Raw genomic sequence first — 24,349 nt, 5'->3', positions numbered from 1 at the left:
TTGTGTATTCAGATTATATAAATTTGTATATAGAAAATCCTAGAGTCCACAAAAATGTCTATTAGAGCTAATAAGTTCAGCAAGCGTGTAGGATACAAGATGACTATATAATAATCAATTGTATTTCTGTAGTAACAATAAAAATCTGAAAATAAGGACACAATTAAATTTATAATAACATAAAAACAAAAATTTAGCAATAATTTTACCAGACAGGTACAAGACTTGTACACTGAAAACTACAATACATAATTAAAAGAAATTAAAGAATTAAGTGAAAAGATAGCCATGGTTATTGATTGGGAGACTTAACAGTGTTAAGAGGGCCATACTTCCCAAAATGACCTGCAGATTGAACACATCCCTATCAAAGTTCCAGGTGTTTTTAAAAAGTTGTAATTTTTTTAAGTTGACAAGCTGACAGGAACAGTTACATGAAAATACAAAGGCCTATAATAGCCAAGACAATCTTGAAAAACAAAATCAGAGGATTCACGCTCCTCAATTTCAAAACTTACTACAAAGTTACAGTAATCAAAAGAGTGTGGTATTGACATAATAATGGACATATAAATCAATGAAATAGAATTGAGGGTCCAAAAAACATATGCTTACAGTTATGGTCAGTTTGATTTACAAGGGTTCTAAGATAATTCACTGGGAAAAAGAATGGTTTTTCAACAATGTTAGACTGACTAGAGAGACACATACAATAGAATGATTTTGGACCCATTTCTCAGACCAGATACTGAGGTTAACTGAAAACATATCATAGATCTAATTAAAAGACTAAAACTATAAAATTATTAGAAAAAAATCATAGGTGGAAATAAGTATGATCTTGCAGTTGGCATAAGTTTCTTTGATATGATACCGAAGCACAAGCAGCAAAAGAAAAAGTAGATGAATTGAATTTGATCACGATTAAGGACTTTTTGTTTCAAAGGACACCTACCATCAAGAAAGTTGAAAAGGCCGAGTGCAGTGGCTCACACCTGTAATCTCAGCTACTTGGGAGGCTGACGTAGGAGATTCACTTGAACCCGGGAGGCCGAGGTTGCAGTGAGCCGGGATTGCACCACTGCACTCCAGCCTCGTAGAGCAAGACTCAATCTCAAAGAAAAAGTGAAAAAGACTACCCACAAAATAGATGAAAATATTTACAAATCATATATGTGATAAGGGAATATATCCAGAATACATCAAATATTCTTTCAACAATAGACAATCCCATTTAAAAATGAACAAACGATTTGAATAGACATTTCTCCAAAGATTGTATTAAAATAGACAATAAGTACATGAAAACATGTTCAACATCATTTGTCACTAGGAATGCAAATCAAAACCACAGTGAGCTACATCTTCACATTCTCTAAGATAGCTTAAATATAAAAAGACAAACACAAGTGAGGATGTGGAGAAATTGAGTCTTCATACATTGGCGGTGGGATTGCAAAATTGTGTAACCACGTTAGAAAACAGTTTGGTAATATCTCAAAAATTTAACAGAGTTATTTAACTCAGTAATTCCTTTTTTGGGGTTATATTCAAGAGAATTGAAAAAATATGTCTACATAAAAATTTGAACATAGATGTTCATAACAGCATTATTTGTAATAATCAAAAAGTGATAACATAATGTTCAACTAAAGAATGGTTAAAAATATGAAATATTATTTGCTATGCAAAGGAATAAATTAAATATCTAGAGATTCAATTACATAAAACCCAGAATCTTGAAAACATTACGCAAAGTGAAAGAAGCCGACACAAAAGGCCCCGATATGTATGATTACATTTATATAAAATGTCAGAAAAAGCAAATTCAGAGACAAAGTAGATTAGTGATTTCCAAGAAACACCATGGGAGGAAGCAATGGAAAGTGAGTACTAATGGGTACAGGACTTCTTCGGGGGATGATGAAAATATCATCACATTAAAGAGTGATAATCATTGTACAACTCTGTGAATATACTTAAACTTACTGAATTGTACACTTTAAATTTTAAGGCATGTAAAGTATATCTCAAAGATGTTATAAAAACATAAAATATAAAAATGGACAATTTAAAATAAACTTAAAGCCTTATCTATAGTTACTAACAGGTGTTTATCAGATAAAAGTAAAATGATCCTGATGGAAGCATTGACATAAAAGAAATAATGAACAGTAATAAACAGGATAAATATTTGTTTTGGTAAATCTAAAACGTATAAAACAAAAATTTCTTTAGATAAATTAACTGAATAAAGTAATAAATTAACTATAATTTCTTTAACCAATAAAGAAAAGTGTAAATATGTAATTCAAATTTGCATAAAATAATGTGTTTAGATAAATCATTTGCATAAATAATGTTTTGGGTGTAAGATAGATTTGTTTTGGAAAAGCCAAATGATACTGATGAGTTCTTTTAAACTTTTAAGAAAATATAATGCCTATGATACTAAAAAAAGTTCCATACATACAAAAGGTGAAAAGTTTTCCAAGTGATCTGTAAAGTTTCAGAAACCTGATGACCAAAATTGATAAAAAAAAAATCGTAGTGAAAAAAACTATAAACTATCTTCTCTGAAATGTGAAAGAGAATATATAAAATATTAGCCAAATTCTATGATATAATTCCACTTTGACCAAAGAGTATTTATAGAAAAAATGATCACTTAAAATTATTAATCCATTATATATGGTATCAAAAAGAAAACTTACAATCACTAGGTGATGCCCAAAATCTATTTAATACAGATTATAATGTACGTTTCTGTGAAAATCTAAAACACTAATATAAGATAGATTTTATAAACTAGAAAACAGTGGCACATTAGTTGAGAGGGTAATAAAAGTATAATTTCTAAAAACATGCTCTAGGAAGAATTTGCAATCAACATTATATTGTGTTAAATCACAGAATATCTGCATTTTCAAAATAGACATAAATTGATAAACATTGGACATAGCAATAAAGTTATTGAACTTCAAAGCTGAAGACTTCTACCTGGTTCTAGGCAAACATAAATCACCCTATACGAAGTAAAAAAATCAAAACGGCTTCATTTTACGCAGTTTTAGCAAACTCTGGTATACTGTTAAATAGATGTTGCAATCATCTGAGGAAAAATGGGACTGATAATTTAGAATACAGATTTCATATTCAAGTTTTAAGGGAAAAAAAAATCAACATCCCCCATGGATATATGACTTGGTAAGATCCTTGATGACCACATCAGCCAATCAATGGATGACTCAAAACAAAAGAGAGATGTGAATTGAAAGGACTTGCAGTTATTACATCATCTCTTTTTAAAGTGTTGATGCCAAACAGCTGTTGAGTCTGTGATTAGAGGACATAAGTTTCGTATACAACCACAAAGTAATATTAAAATATATGAAAATCAGATGGAAGTGAGGATGGACAAGTGAGATAAGACCTCATTTATGCCTAGTATAAATGTTCCATTATTGAACGTTAATCATGTGGGAGTTATTTATGTTCTATTGCTCAAGGTCATTGCCAAAGTATGATTGCAAAAACTTAAAAAATTGCGACCTCAGGCATAAATGAGTTTAAAAATGCAAATTTTTTTATCTGGTAAGGAGAAAAGTCAGTAGATTCTATCTAAAGTTTCTAAGTACAAAAGTAAAAATAAATGCACTTATTTTCATAATTTCTATAAGTAAACTAGAAAAGATATGCTATCTATAAACGTTCTAAATTACTTTTGGAAAAAAGAAACACAAAGGCCTACAAAACAAGCCAAACCACAACCATGTCGAAAACTTAACAGGACATATTTATCAGAAAACAAAATATAAAATAAAAATACTTTGATAATATATTCACAAATAAATTCAACTAGAACAAATTAGATCAAACGATAAAAAAATTTCACACTAAAACAGATTTCTAAACTCTAAATCAACGTGCTTCAGAAATGCCACACACACACACACGCATGGGAGAAAACAAAGCAAGCCAGATAAAATAACAAAAAAAGCAGAAAGCAGCTTATTGCAAGAGAAGGTTGAATTGTGGGGCAAACACACTAATGAAGTGGAGGGACACTTTTAAATGACAAAGGCTATAACTCAAGTTGATAATCGAATTGTCCTGAATCACCATATACCGAATAGCTCATCATCAAAATATATATTGCCAAAATAACAGAAGGAAATTGTAATAAAATGTCTGACTCCATTTCTGAGATTTGGTTCCTGACAGCTATCAAATTATCCACTCCCTTTGCCTTTCTGTCCCACATCTGGGCAAGCCAATTCGAAAGCTTCCTGCACCCTTGCTTGGTGGTGGTGGTAAGCTCAAACTCATGAGCCCTGCCTCATGTTTGTGGGAACCCTCACCGCAAACTCAACCCCTTAACCACATGGAAAGCCAGGCCAGTTTCCTTTCTGACCTTTCTCCCAAGTCATGTTTGGACCTGTTTGAGATCCTGCCTTGCTCTCTCAAGAAAGCGTCACTATATGAAGAATAAACTTTTTCAAACCCTCTCAGCATATACATGTGGCCATCACTAGTTTTGACAGAGTTTTAGGTGGGAGTTTCATCGAGTATCTACATGATGATCACAACAGAAATTCAATTACATCAGGAGCAATTTTAATTTGTATCTCTCAGTTTAGGCAAAAAACAAATGAAGAAATAGAAGACTTAAATTTCATAAATAGGTATATCAAAGTTAAATGCGTACACATATATTTGATTATTAACATTTTATGGATTTAACCATTTGTGAATGTGGACAGACATCTACAAAATAAAAATTATACACACTTATATGTGTATGTGTGTTTATATTTGTACGTGTCAACACACATACTAAACACAGTATTGAACCTTATAAATACAGTTTACCTGCTTTGAAGCACCCAATGAACACTTAAAAATGACTACTTAGTAGGGCATACCCACAAAACTAGAATATTCAAGAATAGAAAAATACAGACCTCATTATTGTACTGTTAAATAAAACCTGGAAATTGATAAGAAATATAGAAACTGAAAACCACAAACCACTTAGGAATTGATTTAATTAATTTCTTATTTTTGTCTTTCTCTAGTTTTATACAAGGATTGGACTGTGATTGAATTTGAATTGATATTCTCAGCCCTAGGGTTTGTAGCATCCTAGTATAGTAACGGCTTCTCAGATTCTTCAGCATCTTTTATTATTATTATTGTTAGTAGTAGTACATTTTCTGTTTTCTTATACCTGGTTGGCAGTTAATTCATATTGAATTTTCTCTGTTGAAATAACTGCAGTAGTTTCTATCTCCAGATAAGACCTTGACTGATGCAGAAATCCATCCTTATTCTTCCAGATTCTTAATCCTCTAAGCATAAGAAGCCAGCTTCCTAAGTCTGCATCAAGTAACCATGTCTCCTAGTTGATTGGATTTTACATGCAAATCACTCTAAAACCTATAATTATGCATTCTCCAATCACTTTCCCCTAGAGAGGTGTCTCATTTAATCATGTCACCGTTTGCTATTGTACAAGTTAGAGCTCATGTGCCATGTCTTATGTACTTAGATGATTTCTCAACACCAAAATAAATTCGATTAACCAAATACTCTTTCCCTGATTATAGCAGACGACAGAGAGTTATAATAAGGTCCTGAAACCACTTCCAATGAAAGCATTGCTCATTCTTGTGGTTTAATTTTGGTCCAAATAGCTATCACAGTAGGTAAATAGATGCATCGGTGGTTAAGAATAATTAATCATCTTAAGCTTAACAAGGGCAATCAGAAGTTTTTAAAAACCTCAGAAAATACTAAGTATTCACATTTTAAAATGTAAGATTCTTGATTTTTTTTTTGCTAATATAAAAAGTGGGCCAATATAACAAAACATTTTAGCATGATAGTATTGGCTTTGATTTTCTTCTGTAAATCGTCATATTATACCATCAACATTGAAAAGTAGTTTTACTATGAAAGATTTGAGGTAGGTACATTATATCTTTTGAAGAGATCTGTGTTGCACTTACGGTAATTTGCCAAAGTTTGAGAATTAGGCTCTAAAATGCTCTGTTTTACCTTTGTAGTGGTATCATATATCATAGCTGGAAAAATGTGCTAATTTTTGTCCGTAGAAATAATTCTAGACATTTTCAAAAGAAAGAGTAGTTATAATTCAGGGACCAGTTTGTTTTCAGTTGATTCTCAGGAAAGTGGTACAGTATTATTCTAATTTAGTACATTCAGCCCCGCTCTAGTAAACATAGGTTTTTGGGAAATGGAATGTGATGCAATGGGCTTCATAGTCTTTCTGGGACTGGGAATGACATAGACTTCTATTGCTCAGTCTTTTCGGATCTTCTTTGTTTCCATTGTTGAAGAGGTCCTGAAGAATTCCACTTTGTAGCTTGCTAGAAACATGTTAAGATCTCTGGAATTTTTAAATATAGAAACCAGCTCACTATGAGTTCTGCTTTTTCCTGAAACAGGAAATGCTACCTGCTGGGGTTGAATTGCTTATGAAATATAAGAAATACAGAAGCTTTTCTACATAATCTACTTCTTAGAAATAAATACATGGAATTAAATTTTATGTATGATGATCTTAAGTAGAAAACTGTCATAACATTATAATTCATGCTTTTGGAATATAGGTGCTTAGAAGAGCAGAAGGAAGTTGAGCTTTAAAAAGTTTCCTTTAACATAGCGAGACCTATGTTTGTAAAAGTCTAAAATGTGTATTTTGAATTACTGTGTGATAATTAAACAGAAGTTGTGTTTTTTCTCTTGTTTTTCTAGTAATCTATATTCCAGAGTAGGAGTTTTATTCATTTAATTTTATACTTATATTATAAAAGTACTACAAAATTATGGTATGATATACTGTGGCCTAAATGTCTGTGTCTCTCTAAAATTCATATGTTGAAAACTAATCCTTAATGTGATGGTATTAAGGGGTGAGGATTTTGGGAGGTGATTAGGTCATGAGGACTCTGGCCTCATGAATTAGTGCTGCTATAAAAGGGACACGTAGGAGCTTGTCCTTTCCACCATGGGAGGACACAGCAAGAAGCTGCCATCTATGAAACAGACGGAGCACTCACCAGACACCAAATTGGCTGACGTCTTGATTTTGGGCTTCCTAGACTCCAGAATTGTGGGAAATAATATTCTGTTGTTTATAAACTACCTAGTTTATGGTACTTTATAGACAGCAGCTCAGAGAGACTAAGACATGGTCTCTGTGTGTGTGTGTGTGTGTGTGTGTGTGTGTGTGTGTGTTTTGTGTGTGTATGTATATGTTGTGTATATGTGTGTGTGTATGTATCCATCCATATACACACATGTGAATATGAATATACAGATTTTCTAAAGGGGAGTTTATTTGCCTAATATCCATTGTGTGGATATAGCATAATTCATTTAATCTCTGTTTATGGAATTCTGTTGCTTCTATTTTTTTCCTCTTAGAAATCTATAATTAAATATTTTTTGCCACTTGTAAGATGATTTCTGAAAAGAAATCTCACAATTGGGATTGCTTGGTCAAAGGTATACACATTTTAAATTATGATGCATTGCCACAGTGTTCCATAAAGTTATATAATTCCTGTTTTTTTTTTTTTGAGACAGGGTCTCACTTTTGTCACCCAGGCTGAAGTACAGTGCTGCAATCTTGGCTCACCTGTAACCTCCTGCCTCCGGGGCTGAAGCGATTCTCCCATGTCAACCTCCCAAATAGCTAGGAGTACAGCTGCATGCCCCCATTCCTGGCTAATTTTTGCATATTTTGTAGAGATGGAGTTTCACCATGTTGCCCAGGCTGATCTTGAACTCCTGGACTAAAGGGATCCACCCACCTCAGCCTCCCAAAGTGCTAGGATTACTGGTGTGAGCCACTGTGCCCAGCACCCTATCTCTGCATATACCATGACAACGCATCAGTTTACCAGATGTTTTTCATGTACAATCACTAGAATTTAAGGAAATTGGAAAACCTTTCCCACGAAAGTCATTCATTTCTTGACTTTATTGGTGATGTTCTTTGCCATGATGTAAATTTTCCATTTCATTTAGTATTTTGTGACTTTCAAACCATCCTTTAAAAGGCCATCTTGATGATTTCTATCCAAAATTACTTTATTTTGAAGTATCTCCCAAGATTCCTTCTGGTATTTTAACGACTTTTATTTTAAAAAAAATTTCCACATATAGCATTGAATGATTTCTATTTTAACAAGTAGAGTTTGATCCATTTGGAAGTGATTTGGTACAAAACATGAACATGAAATCCAGCTTAGTTCTTTTCTAAATGGCTAGATGGTTGTTCCCAAAGTATGCATTAAAATAATATATTTCTTTTTCTGTGTGTGTGTATTTTTTTCTGTGCTTTTTTTTATTATTATACTTTAAGTTCTAGGGTACATGTGCACAATGTGCAGGTTTGTTACATATGTATACATGTGCCATGTTGGTGTGCTGCACCCATTAACTCGTCATTTTTAGCATTAGGTATATATCCTCATGCTATCCCTCCCCGCTCCCCCCACCCCATGACAGGCCCCGGTGTGTGATGTTCCCCTTCCTGTGTCCAGGTGTTCTTATTGTTCAATTCCCACCTATGAGTGAGAAAATGTGGTGTTTGGTTTTCTGTTCTTGCAATAATTTGCTGAGAATGACAGTTTCCAGCTTCATCCATGTCCCTACAAAGGACATGAACTCACCCTTTTTATGGCTGCATAGTATTCCATGGTGTATATGTGCCACATTTTCTTAATCCAGTCTATCACTGATGGACATTTGGGTTGGTTCCCTGTCTTTGCTATTGTGAATAGTGCCGCCGCAATAAACATAGATCATATTATCATACAACATCCATAGGTCATATTATCATATGTTAGGACATATCTATAAGAAAACTCTGAAGAAATTTAAATATGGAAATAATATGGGACATACTGTTTGACTATAAAAAAGTAAGAACCAGAAAACAAAAATAGAAATATGAAACCCCATTCAGCAGGAAAAATTTTTAATCACATGATAAAATATTTAGTAAACAATGATAATGAAAACTATGTGTGTCAAACACAAATTGAATAGAATAGACCAATAACAGGCTCTGAAATTGAGGCAATAATTAATAGGTTACCAACCAAAAACAGTCCAGAACCAGATGGATTCACAGCCGAATTCTACCAGAGCTACAAGGAGGAGCTGATACCGTTCCTTCTGAAACTATTCCAATCAATAGAAAAAGAGAGAATCCTCCCTAACTCATTTTATGAGGCCAGCATCGTCCTGATACCAAAGCCTGGCAGAGACACAACAAAAAAAGAGAATTTTAGACCAATATCCTTGATGAACATTGATGCAAAAATCCTCAGTAAAATACTGGCAAATCGAATCTAGCAACACATCAAAAAGCTTATCCACCATGATCAAGTGGGCTTCATCCCTGGGATGCAAGGCTGGTTCAACATACGCAAATCAATAAATCCAGCATATAAACAGAACCAAAGACAAAAACCACATGATTAGCTCAATAGATGTAGAAAAGGCCTTTGACAAAATTCAACAGCTCTTCATGCTAAAAACTCAATGAATTAGGTATTGATGGGACATGTCTCAAAATAATAAGAGCTATCTATGACAAACACATAGCGAATATCATACTGAATGGGCAAAAACTGGAAGCATTCCCTTTGAAAACTGGCACAAGACAAGGATGCCTTCTCTTACCACTCCTATTCAACATAGTGTTGGAAGCTCTGGCCAGGGCAATCAGGCAGGAGAAGGAAATAAAGGGCATTCAATTAGGAAAAGAGGAAGTCAAATTGTCCCTGTTTGCAGAGGACATGATTGTATATCTAGAAAACCCCATCGTCTCAGCCCAAAATCTCCTTAAGCTGATAAGCAACTTCAATATAGTTTTAAGTCTACCACTTTGATATTTGTTTTCTGTTGTTTCATCTGTTCTTTGCTGTTTTTTTTCATCTTTTCCTGCTTTCTCTTTTATTAACTATTTTTTTTAGTAGTCTTTCTTATTTGTACTATTGGCTTCTTAGCTATACCTCTGTTTCTAATTTTAGTGGTAGTTCTAGCACTTAAAATATGTATCTCTAATTTATTATAGTCTACCTGCAAATAATATAATACCACTTCTCAAATAATGTAAGAGCCTTAGTGACATTATAATTCTACTCCCCTCTTATGTTCTGTGTTTTTTTGTCATGCTTCTTACTTTTGCCTATGTCTAATCCTCTTAGTAGTTATTTATGTTCTAGGTACTCTTTTATCTTTTAGAGAAATTAAAATTTTACAAAGTATTTTCTATTTATGTTTATCATTTCTGGAACTCTCTATTTGTTTATGTGGATCCAAGCTATTGTTTGATACTGTATTTCTGCCACAAGAACTTTTTTTTTTTTTTTTTTTTTTTTTTTTTGAGAGGGAGTCTTGCTCTCTTGCCCAGGCTGAAGTGCAGTGGTGGGATCTTGGCTCACTGCCACCTCTGCCTCCCGGATTCAAGCAATTCTCCTGCCTCAGCCTCCTGAGTTGCTGAGATTATAGGCATGTGCCACCATGCCCAGCTTATTTTTGTATTTTTAGTAGAGATGGGTTTTCACCATGTTGGCCAGGCTGATCTGGAGCTCCTGACCTGGTGATCTACCCGCCTTGGTCTCCCAAAGTGCTGGGATTACAGGCATGAGCCACTGTGCCCGGCCTCACAAGAACTTTCGTAAACATTTCTTCTCATCCAGGTGTTCTGGCAACAATTTTTTCCAGCTATTAATCTTATTTTCCCTTCAATTTTGAGAGAGATTTTTGCTGGACATAAAATTCTTTTGAAAATAGAGTTTCCTCTCCTTCTTTTAACACTTTAAAGATGTAGTTTTACTGTCTTCTGGTTTGCCTATTTTCAGATGTAAAGTCTGCAGTTAATCTTATTTTTGATCCTCTGTGTAAATGTCCATTTTTTCTTGGAATCTTTCAAGCTTTTCTCTTTATTACTGATTTTCAGAAAGTTTGTCATAATATGCCTTAGTGTGATTTTATTATGATTTACTGAGCTTTGAATCTGTTGACTTAGTTTTTTATCATGTTTGCAGAAATTGCGGCCATTATTCTTTAAAATATTGTTGTCTTTCTACCTGTCTCACTTCTCCTGGGACTCTAATTATACATACATTAGACTGTTTGGTTAATCTTATCTAGTGAGTTTTTCATTTGACATATTTCTTTTGCAATTGTAGAATTTCCATTTGCTACTAATTTATAATTTTCATTTTTTCTTCAGGATAATGTTTTCTTTTAAATTCAGGTACACATTTTTAATGGCTCTTTTGGAGTTCTTTTCTGCTAATTTCATCACGTTTGTCATTTGCTGCTATTGTTCCTGTTGACAAATGTCTTCTGCCTGTGAATCACAGTTTCTGGCTTATTTTATGCCTGGCAGTTTTTTATTTGATGCTACAGTTTTGTATTTTATATATTTTAATGTAAAAGTTTGGTGTACAGTATGGGTTGAATTGTGCCCCTTCCTCCCAATTCATATGTTGAAGTCCTAACACTCAATACTTCAGAATGTGACTTTATATGGAAATAGGGTCATTGCAGGTGTAATGACTTAAGTTGAAGTCATACTGGAGTGTGGGCTTCTAACCTAAGATGACTGCTGTTTTTACATCATATTATATATATAATATGACTGGTTTAGTGGAGAGGGGAAGAATTTGGTTACAGACACACACAGAGGAAGAGCACACTGTGAACATGAATATGCCCATCTATAAGCCTCCAAGAGAGGCCTGGAACAGAACTGTTCCTCACAGCCCTTTGAAAGAACCAACCGTCCTGACATCTTATTCTCAGACTTCCAAACTTCAGAAGCGTGAGACCATGCATTTCTGTTGCTTAAGTCACCCAAATTAATTTGTGGTACTTTGTTACAGCAGCCCTCACAAGCTAATACAATGTGTTCTATTAAATATTACTAGACTTTATTCTGGAAAACTAAGTTACTTGAGTATCAGTTTGATCATTTGCAGGAATGTTTTCAATATTTGTTAGAGCAGATTTGAAAGAGCATTTACACAGTCTAGTTGAGTGCCATTATCAAGGCATGGCTTCTTAGTTGACTCTACTCAATCTCCTGGGTATTCAGGAAGCATTCTTGCTTGTTAATACGGAGACATATCTAGTTTGCCAGAGTCACACAAGATAACTGTTCAGCTCACAGCTCACCAATCCTTTGTGTGGCTTTGTGGAGTTTTACTTCGTGCATGAGCCGTAGAGTATTCAGCAGCAGATTCATGGGGAACTCAGTTTCCTGGAGCTCTTTCTTCACACAGCTTTATGCTGATACTACATATTGCAAAAGCTATCTACCTCAGCCTTCCAAAATTCTTAAATCTGTCTTGTCAACTTAGTGAGAAGTTTTAAATTTTCAAAGACAATTGATGCAATTGATGCTTATAATTAAAGGTTTTTTTTTTTTTTTTTTTTTTTTTTGAGACGGGATTCCACTCTGTCACCCAGGGTGGAGTGCAGTAGCATGATCATGGCTTACTGCAACCTTGACCTACTGGGCCCAAGCAATTCTCTCACCTTTACCCACCCACAGGCAAGGTGAGCCACCTTGCCTGGCTAATTTATTGATTTTTTTTTTTTTTTTTTTGGTAGAGACAATGTCTTGCTCTTTTGCCTAGGCTGGTCTTGAACTCCTGAACTCAAGTGATGCTCCTGTCTTGGCCTCCCAAAGTATTAGAATTAGAGGTGTGAGCCACCACACTGAGTCTAAAGCTCTTACTGACTTTAAAATAACTATAATTTATCCTTATCATCTGGCTTCTCAAGACCAAAAATAATCTTAGGCTACATTTTAATAGCAAAGTGTATATATGTATCTCTAGATAATTAATAGTCCCATTTCACTCTTTTAGGTACTTATCTTTTCTGAAGTATTTTTTCCCCTCTGTTGAACCATACTTTGAGAAAAATATTAGTCAAGTGATATATCAAAATGGGAAAGATTGCATTATCATTCAGCTCAAGCTATCTGTGAGACATCAAATATAGAGTTCTAAAAACAAGGTTACTTAATTGAAAAATACTCACTAAAAATGAAACACTGTATATAAAAAATTATGTTCTTTAAAAAATTTATAAATGTATTATCAAAAGCATGGATTTGGAGATCAGTTCATTTAGCGATACTAACTTCTCTAGGGCAATCATAATCTCGTACACAAGTAAGAATTAATAGCACATGGACAAAGCTTTCATTCCTTAGGATTAGTGTTTTTAATCCTCAATTATTTACTTTTTGTTTTGTGCTTAAAATTCATCTTGATGAATACTTGTAAATTTGTGATAGAAAGTGGTGTGAGACTGTACTATCTAAAAAGATCTTATAATCTTTTCTGATAGTTTTATGAACTTAGAACTGTTAGTGCTGATGTAAACATTTTGTCTCTTCCTTCACAGAAACAATATTTTCATTATTCTTCAGCTGCTACAAATGGTTTTGAATTGATTAGCTTTTAGGTCAGTTCTCTTAGTTGCAAACAACAGAAATAGGCTAATAAAAGCAGGGCTGTTACTTTGAAGGATATTAGATTGCTCCCCAAATCACTGGGAGGGCTGAAGAAATTGACTAATGGTTAAGGGTAGAGGAACAATGCCCCAGATCTGCAGAAAAATATAACCATTTCTGCTGCCACAGAGAAGCACCAAATTCCAGACAATCATCTTCATTACAACCATTTCTGCCAAGCATCAAAGATTCAACTTTTATAATTATAGTTATCCTCAAAAGGTTGATACTGTTTTGTCACCTATGCAAGAAAAATTAAATGTCCACTTCAAGCCTATTTCAACATTATTTCCAAGTCAAAGCGTCTTGTGAATGATTTTGATTAATAGAGATTTCTTTATACTTTTTTCCCCAAAAGCAAGGCAGAATATTTGAATTCTGAATTCTAATTTGAGGAAGAAGAACTCATAATACAAAATTTTACCAATATAGAAAGACTCATCAAAAAATGATTGGCAGCCATGAATATGACAAATGAACTGTGTGTCAACTCTTTTTGTGGTCTGACTTGTGTGTTTACTTTGACTGAAAAAAAAGGAATCATTGACCCTCTAAATGTGCCTGTGGATGTTTTAATATTACCTGGAAATCTGTTTAACAATCTTATTTGAGATGTTAAATTATCAGTTTAAAGATCCATCATAGACCTCATTTTTTGTTGATTTTCTTTTTAGTTTGATGTTTTATGTTCAAGTGGTAAAGCTAAATTATTGTCCCTACTCAATTCTAGGGAATTAGTTTCAGGCAGTGATGGTTTGATCCAAGTTTCATTTCCTGGAGTTATCAATTACTTATTATTTCATCTCATGAGTATATAGCTCAACTTTTGCAGCTGTATTTGAGGTTTGGCATTTAAAACTTAAAGAGTTGATAAATGGAAGCAATCTGGCAAAGTGTATGGAGTGTGATTAAGAGATTGTCTTATTGGAATGATTATCAAAGCTAAATGTACAGTGTACAGTTCCTAAATTGGTAGAGATTAGGAACAGGAGATAAGGAGAACATGCTAAAATATATAACATCTAGGAATTTAAGGATTTATGTAGCACCATGGAAAGGTTTAAAGCAAAAAGTGGCAGGTTGAGAATAAATATATAAATTTGGGTAGAAAATCCCAGGGGCCATGGAGAAATGCTTTTGAGTTAAACATTTCCAGGAGTCTAAGTAGATTATACATGAACAGATAGAGCAAAGAACAAATAAGGACAGATTATTACTTAATGTTCCCCTATCTCCACTTAGAAGATGGTGATACTTTGAAGTATTGGGTGGCATAGGTAAGAATCCCTAGTTCTTGTATTACTAAGAGGAATGGGATGTGATAATTTGTGCATAAACAGAGGGACTCCCAAGTTTATTTCATTTATTGGACTATCATAACTATACTACAGACTCTTCAAACTTCCAAATTAATCTGCTTCTGTTAGATTAGGAGAAAATCTTTTAAACTTTTGCTTCAGTAACTCAATAATTAAGATTATTAAAAGTTGTCATTGATTAACTTATAGATGTAGGTGGTCACTGTAAAAATTCACATTTATTATAAAACTTTCATTAACCCATAAAACATGTCTAATTTAGGAATTGTATTTTGAGGATTGCTTCTCTAATAACTAGGATTTAATTTCATCTCCCCCATGTTCATGTATGTGTTATGTGTACAGTTATAGAGATGATAGAATCATAGGGTGAAAGGACCATAGAAATCATCTAGTTAAAATTTATTCCCTAATTTGACAAATAATAAAAAATCAGAGGCCCATTTGTGACAGTTATACAATGAGTATGTGGCAGGACCAGGCCAAGTCCCAATTCAACTGACTTCCAATTATTTCCAATAAACTCTGCTGCCAGGATATATGTGTATGTGTATATATATATATGTGTGTGTGTATATATATATATACACACACACATATATATATACACATATACGTATGCATATATGCATATATACATATACGTATGCATGTATGCATATATACACATACGTATGCATGTATGCATATATACACATACGTATGCATGTATGCATATATACACACACGTATGCATATATACACACACGTATGCATATATACACACACACGTATGCATATATACACACACACGTATGCATATATACACACACACGTATGCATATACACACACGTATGCATATACACACACGTATGCATATATACACACACACGTATGCATATATACACACACGTATGCATATATACACACACACGTATGCATATATACACACACGTATGCATATATACACACATATGTATGCATATATACACACATATGTATGCATATATACATACATATGTATGCATGCATATATACACACATATATATGTAATCAAAAAGGTGAAGGATTCTGATAGCCCGTAACATTATTACTGAATTGCAAAGATAAAGCCTAAATTTCCTGAAGTGTGATAGATTACTCCATATTGTAAGTTAGAGTAGACAATTGACAACTGTCTTCTGAAAAATACTAATTTGTGTTTGTAGCTGTAGATGTTGCCTGCCTGGCTTCTGAGCATGCTCTTCATTGTCTTGTAGGCTGTCAGGCTCATTTCTTCAAATGAAAAAAACCCCTTTCTGGTAACTACACACCAAGTTAACTACACTGAGTTAACTGCACTGAGTCTGGTTGCACCAGAGTGCTTCATATTGCTCAAAGTTTTCCCATAAATCCCACAGAGTAATGCATGACTCAGGCCTCATCCTAACACCCTCCCATGTCAGCCATTTTTGGAATAGACGTTACTCAAATATAATGTTGTAGTTTATTATTTTCTCTTGTCCAGGCCTGAAGAATGATTTTTTTAAATTCAAAAAGCATTATTTAGTGTATGTAGAATGATTGGTTTTCATTACATTTTCAGTAATCTTGTCTCATTGATTATAACATATAATTTTAAATTATGCTGATGAAATTGCTGAAAAATTGGATGTGGAATGTTGAGACAGAGCCAACACAAACCCAGTGTTTGATTCCAGACTCTAAGCCAGGTATCTTTGAGTTGAGGGACTTTGAAAGTCAGTAAAGTTATCTAGGCACTATTTCACAGTGAATTTGAAAAATATTCTGTCAGCGTAGTGATTGTTTTGTCCATTTTCTTCAAACTGGATCCAGGTTTCACAAAATGCAGAATAGCATATCACATATAATTTTAAAACACACGAATTAATTTGTAAGTATTTGCATGACGAGCTCATTCTTAGCCTCTCAATGTGAAATCCATCTATGACAGAGGAGTTCTTTTATGAACCTATGAACTTATTTATAGATTATCAATTATTTGACAGAATGATTAGGAGATTATGGGAAACTTGGGCACAACAGACTTTAATAGTAAATGGAGAGAAGAGTAATTAGAGAGATTCTCTGAAATTCTAATATCATTACAAAAATAATATGGTCACTGGAAATTATTTAAAAGATTGTAATATGTTTGATGATTAAGATGAAAACAGCATCCCTAAAAATCAATTTTTAGGTTGGAGAAGCTAATAGAGAATGATATTTAGGGTAAAAAAGACACACACAGAAATACCCTAGGGAGTCAGATAAGTGAAGATTAAGAATAAGAAAATTTAGGAAAAATTATTCTTCATTTGTTGAGTACTCAACTATCAAGCAAATGCATACAGACTGGGGCAGTAGATTATACACTCTGTTTGAGAAACGTAAGATTCTGCTTATCTTTCAAGGATAGTCATCTTATAGCATCTTCCCTAGACTCGGGGGCATTCCTGAATCACCTGAACTGTGGCTTTGTTTCCATGTTGCTACTCAGGAAGAAGTATCCTCTTCATATGCCTGTCTCTTTAACATAACCAAAAATAAGGAAACTGGCTTTGGAAATGGACAGAAAATACTGATTTGCTTACACTAAATATGTTTTGTGTCTGTACAGCACATAGGGAAATAACAACTGCATGGTTCACTTTACTATATCATTAGTAAGTCTAGTACTTAATAAGGTATATTCTTAAAGTAGATAATTTCTTAAGATAAATTTATTCAGTTTGACTTAACAGATAATTGCTTTTGTTTAGGGTGGAGGCCTCTGTAAGGCAGTACAAAAACCAATGGTTTTCTAGTGTTGAAATTATTGGTTAGTTTTTACTTTTGAATGTACTTTGCTTATCTATATAAAGAAGACAATGTTATCTATTTTACACCTGTTCCAACTTTTAAAGAAATGATGTATTAAGACATTAACATATTACATGATTTACAGTAGGAGCTTAAGGTAGCTGATTCCACTATTATAATATGCTGATAATAATCGTTACCATTGCTATTAACACTGATTCTTTTGACTAGATAGGTGGATAGATTTAAAAAAAAAAAAAGAAATTCTCAACCTTGTTAGCTCCAAGGAGCCATTAAATTACTTTTTCCTTTTGGATTCTATGATTTAGGGTTTTGTCAATATAAATGTCTTTACAAATTTATAATCAATTTTTCATACTTAAAGTTAGGGCCATCATAACTGCTAACTGGAGATTTCAATAAGCATTAATTAACCAGGTTATCAGAGTGTGTTCACATAATCTTAACACAATGAAAGAATTTTAATGCTGCATAGAGCTTCTACAGCTTCAGCATTGCTAAGAATACTGTTTTTCCTAAGCCTTTTGCATTTTGAAAAAGGTCCCCCAAACCCTTTTGGTACCTTGAAGAATCTCTAGTGGCCCAGAGACTGCATACTGAGAACTAGTAAATAAGGCGAAATGCTTTTGAGGTACTGTAAGAATTTCTGAGCATATATAATAGCTCAGGAAACTCATCAGTATGTATTAAAACTACACAGGGAAAACTGTCAGGTTTCTAGAAGCCAATAACATATCAAAGAGACAAACTATCTGCTCCTGGGGTACAGGCTGACGTGAATAAATTTCAGACTGTGGGGAAATATGGCCAGACCTAACAGTAAGAAGGGTGCCGAGCATACACAATGCATGACTGATTACGGCAGCCAGTTGGTGCCCCTCCTGATAGCCAAGACAGCAAGTCCCAGGACAGCAGCATGTGTGATAAATCTGACTTCTTCTGAGACCATAAAATGCTTGCTTCCATTCTTACACTAAAAAGAATAACTCTTTATACATCATTTACGTTCAAGGGAAGATGTTGAGGATCTCTCAAAGATTTTTTTTTTTTAGTAGATGACATGAAGGAGTAGACATTGTTTTGTGATAGCAGTATCAGAGAAAACAGAAAATGCTCCATCAGAGAAAAGAGATAAGCTCTGCTTACAGATGTCATAAGACTAAATTTCCAACAGCAGAGGAGTAGGGTAGCTTATAGTGGGAATGCAGCAGTCCATGAGTTTGGAGTAAATCCAACTTAGTTTAAATCCTTCATTTGGCAACTTATTATCAATCTGTACTTGGGCAAATTACACTCTTTGAGCCTTTTCTTAGTGTAAACCTAGAAATCTAACACACAGAGAGCTAGCCATGAATACGGTGACTAATACAAACTGGATGCTCAATACATGATGATGGAGATGACAGAGATTCTTTGTGTACAATCAAATTGGCAGATTGTAACCAGGCTCTTTTGCCATACCTTGGGACAGATATCAAATAGTTGATTTTGAAAATGTATTTTGCTGAGATATTGATCTACTTTACTCCCAGATTACCTGTTATCTTGGGCTGTAGAAAATTTTGAAAGAAGTCATCTCTGTTTAGGTGATTTATTTTTATCAGTCTGAGAGAGAGATGTAGAAAAATTTGAAAGAAGGTCTCTCTGTTTAGGTGATTTATTTTATCAATCTGAGAGGGAGAGAGATCTAGTTCCAGCATAGAGAGTTGCAGAAATTTGGGTAAGATAAGGGAAATACGTACTTTCAAATTCTGATCTCAACTATATATTATCAATGCATTACTTCATTATTTTTTATTCAGTCTTCAAAGTTTCAGCTACTAATAGGCCTCATTTAGGTGTTGGAATTTAGTATTTAAAACTATCTTTACTTTTGTTCCTTTCCATTACTGCAAATAATTAGAATCTTACTGTATAACACAAATGAAAGCTCAATATTTTACACATTATTAAAAATACTTGCAAAACTGCAGCAATGCAACGTTTCATGTGTGATGCTTGGTATAAATTGCAAGTTATAGCAATTTATCAGAAAAACACTGCAGTAATACATTATTAGCAAATGAAATAAAAAGAACTTTAGTGTAATATAAATTGCTCTGGTATTTTTGTAAGAGATGGTTATTATTTTCTTTAAGAAAAGAAAAATCAAGGTTGGCATTGGTAAGCATGAGCTCCAATAAAAGCATCAGCATAAAAAAATGGACCTGTGATTCTCTGTACTACAAAGACTGCAGATTTTACATCTGCATGAACAAAGAAAACTAGAGATTATGATGTGTTTAAGAAAAATGTGTTAAACTCCATGGATCCAAAAGATTGTCTTTAGGGATATACTGTATAAAAGCTCAGACAATTCAATGTCTTTGAGAAGATAGACTATAAAGAGAAGTATATAACAGGTTTTCCCATAAGAATTCTAAAAGATTTATAGTTAAGAAAATTTAGAAGATAATAGGAAAAGAAGATATATTAACTATTGAACGGGTACAATTTTGATGTTGTAGGAAAGTAAGAGAAGCAAAAATAGAAGTGAGTGAAAATTAGAATATATAATGATAAAAAGCCTGTATACAACATTTTCCAATTTATAATATAGAAAGCATTTCTTCGTATCTTCAAGAATGCATGTTACTTTCATCAATATACTGAAGGGGAAGGTTGTGAAGAAAGTATACGTCTGGTTAAGTAAGCTGTTACATAAAATCTAGATTTAAAAGAAAAGGCATAAAAGAGGCTTGATCAACATTTTCAAAAATAAGCAAAATAGAAAGCATACAAACTATAATTGTATAAAATTTAGAGCAGCTAAATGGCATATCTAGGCAGCCCACATTTTAATTTTTATTTTAAATTCTGGGATGTGCAGGTTTGTCACATAGGTAAAGGTGTGCCATGGTGGTTTGCTGCACCTATCAACCCATCACCTAGGTATTAAGCCCAGCATGCATTAGCTATTTATCCTGATGCTCTCCCTCCCCCGACCACCCTGACAGGCCCCAGTGTGTGTTGTTCCCCTCCCTGTGTCTGTGTTTTCATTGTTCAGCTCCCATTATAAGTGAGAACATATGGTGTGTGGTTTTCTGTTCCTGCATTAGTTTGCTGAGGATAATGGCTTCGAGCTCCATCCATGTCCCTACAAAGGACATGATCTCGTTCCTTTTTATGGCTAAATAGCATTCCGTTGTGTGTACATTTTCTTTATGCAGTCTGTCATTGATGGACAGTTGGGTTGATTCTGTGTATTTGCTACTGTGAATAGTGCTGCAGTGAACATACATCTGCATGTATCTTTGTAATAGAATGATTAACATTCCTTTGAGTATATACCCAGTAATGGGATTGCTAGGTCAAATGGTAGTTCTGGTTCTAGATCTTTGAGGAATCACCACACTGTCTTCCACAATGGTTGAACTAATTTACATTCCCACCAGTGAGGTTCCCCGCAACCTTGCCAGCATCTGTTGTTTCTTCACTTTTTAGTAATCGCCATCCTGACTGGTGTGAGATGGTATCTCATTGAGGCTTTTATTTGCACTTCTCTAATGATTAATATGTTGAGCTTTTGTTCATATATTTCTTGGCCACATGAATGTCTTTTGAGAAGTGTCTGTTCATGTCCCTTGCGCACTTTTTAATGGGGTTGTTACCTGTTTGCTCTGATGACAGTTTGCTATGCAGAAGCTCTTTAGCTTAATTAGCTCCCATTTACCAATTTTTGCTTTTGTTGCAATTGCTTTTGGCAGTTTTATCATAAAATCTTTGCCCATGCCTATGTCCTGAATGGTATTGCCTAGATTTTCTTGTAGGGGTTTTACATTTAAGTCTTTAATCCATCTTGAGTTGATTTTTGTATAAAAAGATGTAAGGAAGGGGTCCAGTTTCAGTTTTCTGCATATGGCTAGTCAGTTCTCCCAGCACCGTTTACTAAATAAGGAATCCTTTCCCCGTTGCATGTTTTTGTCAGGTTTGTTGACAATCAGATGGTTGTAGATGTGCGGTCTGTTTCCGAGTTCTCTATTCTGTTTCACGGTCTATGTGTGTGTTTTTGTACCAGTACCATGCTGTTTTGGTTACTATAGCCTTGTACTAGAGTTTGAAGTCCAGTAGTTTGATGCCTCCAGCTTTGTTTTTGCTTAGGATTGTCTTGGCTTTACAAGCTCTTTTTTGATTCTATATGCATTTTTTAAATAGTTTCTTCTAATTCTGTGAATAATTTCAATGGTAGTTTCATGGGATTAGCATTGAAACTATAAATTACTTTGGGCAATATGGCCATTTTTCATGACATTGATTCTTCCTATCCATGAGCATGGAATGTTTTTCAATTTGTGTCCTCTCCGATTTCCTTAAGCAGTGGTTTGTAGTTCTCCTGGAAGATGTTTTTCACTTCCGTTGTTAGCAGTATTCCTAGATATTTTATTCTCCTTGTAGCAAATGTGAATGGGAGTTCATTCATGATTTGGCCCTCTGCTTGCCTGTTGCTGGTGTATAGAAATGCCTGTGACTTTTGCACATTGGTTTTGTATCCTGAGACTTTGCTGAAGTTGCTTATCAGCTTAAGAAGCTTTTGGGCTGAAACAGTGGGGTTTTCTAGATAATAAGATCATATCATCTGCAAACAAAGACAAATTGACTTCCTTTGTTCCTACTTGAATACCCTTTATTCCTTTCTGTTGCCTGATTGCCCTGGCCAGAACTTCCAATCATTATGTCGAATAGGAGTAATGAGGGAGGGTATCCTTGTCTTTCGCTGGTTTTCAAAGGGAATGCTTCCAGCTTTTGCCTATTCAGTATGCTATTGGCTGTGGGTTTGTCATAAATAGCTCTTATTATTTTGATACGTTCCGTCAATACCTAGGTTATTGGGAGTTTTTAACATGAAGAGATGTTGAATTTTATCGAAGGCCTTTTCTATTGAGATAATCATGTGGTTATTGTCTTTAGATCTGTTTATGTGGTGAATTACGTTTGTTGATTTGTGTATGTTGAACCAGCCTTGCATCCCAGGGATGAAGCTAACTTGATCATTGTGGATAAGCTTTTTGATGGGCAGCACACGTTTTAATTGTATGCCTGGCAGCAAGTGCATACAGTGATAGTCTCACTTTGAAAACAAACAATACAGTTGGGAAAAAAAGGTGAAAAAGTACTTACTATGGCCACAGTGTTATCCCCAGGCCATTTTTCCCTCACCATCTACTCAATGGAAATGAATAGTTTCTATGTAAACAGAGACTTTTCCAATTCATTTGCTTCCTCATTTTAGAAAACATGTAAAATGTTTCTCAATTTAACTTGAAAAATTGGTTATAATTAACCTCATTAACAATCTAATTAATCATATGTATCAATAATAAGATAAGCATAGCATAAAGGGTAATTTTAGGTAGGGCATTGGAGAAATGCTCTCCATATTTAAAGGGCTACCATTAGATTTATGCAGGTTTTCCCAGTTTAGGACTAAGATAAAGTGGTGGTTATGAAGAAGTCAATATTAACTCAATACCATGATGGAATTTCTACACTTAACACTGTCAGTAATGGAAGAAAAAAATTTTATGAAGAGCCAAGTGTGCTAATATGGGAAGCATTTTACCTGAAGCTGGATTACTATCTACTGAGGAGATTTCAAATGGAATTCCTGCACTGAGAGGAAATGAAGTTGATTGATTTATGGACTTTGTTCCAATAATACTAGCTGAGACTTTTTGAGTACCATTTTCTAGCTGTTCTAAGTATAATGATCTCATTTAATCAAAAATCTTTTGAATATGTTAATACTAATACCTGCATTTTAGAATTGTTTAATGCAATTCAATTTCTTAGCATTGCTTATGACATTGCTTAATGTTACAGACCTGTTACATGCAAGAGCTGGGAATGTAATCCAGGTGTTGACTTGATGCCCTTTATCATGGTGCCATGTGATAATACCTCAAACCTAAAATCCCCTGATTCCATTATAATTAGGGGCAGTGCATCTATTTGGGGAGAAACTCAATAACTAAGCTTTTTAGATGTGTCGATAGAAGTTGAAACAAAATTGGTTTTGAATGTACATAGAGAGTGATCACTGTTAATCATATCTGTGTTGTCAATAACAGATGCTTGTATAAATCTTTTTAAGAAGTACTGTATTCCAATAGGAATGGTAACATCCTGTTTGTTGTTGTTGGAAAGAAGTAGTGGGAGAGGTAATCCAGAGGCAGGGGAAAGTTGAAGTTAATTATAGCAGACTTTTGGGGTATATCTGATTTTTTTTTTTACTGGAAGAGTTAGAATATTAATGAAGACATACCACATGTAAGATATAAATATATTTTGTTTCCAACTATGTTAAAAAGACTTTTGTCTGCATACATACAGTAGCATTGTGACAGGTGGTTATCAATCTGGAACTAAAAATTAGCTGTAAGTAATTCTCAGACAGATATACATCATGCGGTTCATTGAAAATTTACATGATATAATCACATATCAGGATTTCTGTTTATCTGTAAAGACAGTAAAAGCATACCTTCATAATGGTGAAACTAAAAATGAGATTTACAGATTTAGATCATAATGACACAGAAAGCAATCACAGAATATGTGTCAATTTATTATACTTAAAAGTGCTACCGGTATAAGACAAATCTTAACAT

The sequence above is a fragment of the Pongo pygmaeus genome, chromosome 5, assembly GCF_028885625.2.
Source record: "Pongo pygmaeus isolate AG05252 chromosome 5, NHGRI_mPonPyg2-v2.0_pri, whole genome shotgun sequence".
Taxonomy (NCBI): domain Eukaryota; kingdom Metazoa; phylum Chordata; class Mammalia; order Primates; family Hominidae; genus Pongo; species Pongo pygmaeus.
Note: the sequence above shows the minus strand (reverse complement) of the source record.